Source organism: Dysidea avara, chromosome 6 (assembly GCF_963678975.1).
Source record: "Dysidea avara chromosome 6, odDysAvar1.4, whole genome shotgun sequence".
NCBI classification, from domain to species: Eukaryota; Metazoa; Porifera; class Demospongiae; order Dictyoceratida; family Dysideidae; genus Dysidea; species Dysidea avara.
This window is the reverse complement of record NC_089277.1, coordinates 40,186,877-40,189,981: the sequence shown is the minus strand read 5'-3', so window position 1 is coordinate 40,189,981 and position 3,105 is coordinate 40,186,877.

Below are 3,105 nucleotides of genomic sequence, written 5' to 3'. Positions count from 1 at the left end.
AAGTAATAAATCCGTAAGAGGAATTTAATGTCACGAGATTGTCACCTCGCGAGATTAAATTTGTCTGCAAGAAAAACCCACTATATGCTATATGGTAACATGAATAAAATGAGCAATAAAATTAATAAACCAAAGCAGTGCACAACAAAACATAATGACAGCAGCAATATAATAATTATAACATAACACAACAATAACAACAACCTAACAACACTACATGATGGCAACAACTTGACTACAATGTGACAACCTTAGTTATGACAAACAACAACAATAACTACACCTACCAATTCAACCTGATCTTCACATATAGTTCAATATTACCTGTAGAGGAATATGATGTGATAATTGTCCATATGACAACAACTACTGGAGATATCAACTGTGTTTAGGCAGATAATGTAAATATATAGTAACCTGTCACTCATTGTACTGTACTGTACTTGATCAACAATATGTAATACTGAAAGTGTTGTGGTAATGGTAAGGACCTGGTTTGATGTGAAGCAGTGGTGCAAGGATGGCCACATGATCAATGTGCCATTATAGTCTGTGAGGATTCAACATAATCCTATAGTTTCGTCTCTGTTCATTATGAAGCATAGGTGGTGCCACGTTACCATCCTAGTGTGAACACTAGTCATACTACTCACTCTTCAAATTATTTTATTATCAAACAGAAGCTGCTAGTACAGGAAATGCTCCAAAAAGGTTTTTAAAATGATGCAGTTTTGGTTACAGATTATTATGTTCAATATTCTAGAACAGCTTGAAGTATTTAAACCATTCTTCTCAAAATTACTAGTCACTATTCCACTAAAGAAGGCTACTGAAATCCTGTGTAGCAAACATGATACTGAAGTTCAACTATTTAAATTTACTAATGGCTAATTATTTATTAATGATTTTGCTGCAGTTACAATATACGTATACATACATATACAATTACAAAGTGATTATGTACTACATGTACAACAGGTATGCTAGACTAAGTACAATCTACCACCACCCAAGTTAATTAAAGCTATATATAAGGGAATTGTGGGGATTAAATTACATCTGGAGCAAAGGACACACAACATGAAACTACAAGGATTATGTTGATCAAAATGTCTAAGAAAGTTTGACCAAAAATGTTGAAAAGTTTTGCTCTCAAAACATCAATAGATAATGACAAATCTAGAGGTGGAAGAGCATTCCACAGAAATCTGTACATGTGACAATCGTACACACTTACTGAGGTCTCCTTTCAATCCTTCCACCTTCACTATCATATCCCAGACAGCCCATACACTAAACTAGCTTGTCCGTTCTGTTTACGTTGACTATTACTCCTCCCTGGAAGAGGAGAGTTCTTGAGGGCATGTTCTATGTCTTGTTTTGTTCAGCAGTAATGAGGGTCACTGGGTACATCCACAACTTCATCTAGCTTAGGTGAGAATAATGGGGAATTGTTAGATAAACAATGTAACTGTTACACTACACATCTACCACACACCTGTGAGGCTGACATTAGTACTAACAGGATGAAGTGATGATCGTCGAGAGTTCAGTAACTCATCATCACTGTAAGACCTTATCTCTAACTGACCAGTTAATGAGTCTCCATCCACTGAGTCTCCTAATAACCAGCACAACACAACTATTACATGTAGTATAGACCACATACCAACCACAAAGACAAATTCTGATCACATGAATTACTAATCTTAGATAATATCACATACAGTATTAGCAGAAGTTTATAAGTGCTGAAAGTGTCTTGCAGCACTTCTGAACTCCTGCTATTAGTTTCATCATATTTTCAAGCACTTAAATATACATGTAAGATCTTTTATGAGCACTAAAGACTCCCTGTATTCACAGGCTTTAGCCTTCTCACAGGTCCCTAGTGGGATAGCATTTAATAAATAAATACTTTAATAGATGAACAGACACACATACGGACAATCACTCATCACTCTCTACAGTGATATGCTCTCTTCAGAATAATCTTGCACCTGAATTGTAAATACAATTACAGTGGATCCTCGCTTATCCAAACTTCAGTTATCCGAACACCTTGATTATCTGATCACTAAGACTCACTGTTTGATTTTGTCATTAGTGTAAATGAACAGAGATCTGTATATAAATCAATGGGCTTCATTTACCCAAACAAATTCACTTATCTGAGCACTTTTGTCTACTCTAGGAACAAGGGTGTTTGGATAACTAAGGAACTATTGTAATGACAAATAATCATATACAGAGGGTCAAGGAGCCCATCGATGCCTCTTTTTCAGACAATAGAAGAGTCTATAGCATTTTAATGGTATATAAGATCACATTACTAATACAAATTTTACATATCAATCCTAAATATAATAGCAAGGCTATAACAATGGCTGATACAAGTTGGTTATGTACAATAAGGTTGGTCCCTCCTGTTTAGTCACTTCCACTATCCCGAATATACAGTTGCAATATACACACAACCATAGGTGGCGGAAAGGGGGGGGGGCTAGGGGGCTTAGCCCCCCCTCAGAATGACATCATGCTGAAATTATCCTTCTTGCAGTGGGGCTGAAAGCCACGATAAAGATCGAGATACTCTAATAGAGCAGTCACTCTAATAAAGCAGTCACAGTATTAGAGCAGTATGTAGTGAGCTATGTAAGGATTTGTGTATTTATGTAGTTTGTCGGTTATAAATGCGTAGCTGGTGAGGTGGGAAGCTATTCTCAGCTGGCTGTGACCTTTTTTTTTTTGTGGGTCTCACCTTACAAAACCAGAGACAATGTAGATCATTTCCATGAGTGTGGGTCAGCCCAGCCCCCCTCATATCAACTACTTCCTCTGCCGCTGCACACAACTCACTCCAATAGGGATTATCTCCTTCACACTCAATAACAATTCTCCACTCTTAACCAGCTCTAGTGGTAGCCATTTTGGACCAGACTGGTGAGTGAAACAATTAGAACACATTAAAATAAAAAGCCACTACTACAAGTAAGAAGGAAACATCATTAATTTTATGTCTTAAAATTAGTTTTGATGTCACAAATTTGCTCAGTGAAGCCATAGCTACTTAAAAGAGTTCACTGGGACTATTAAAAAGTCATA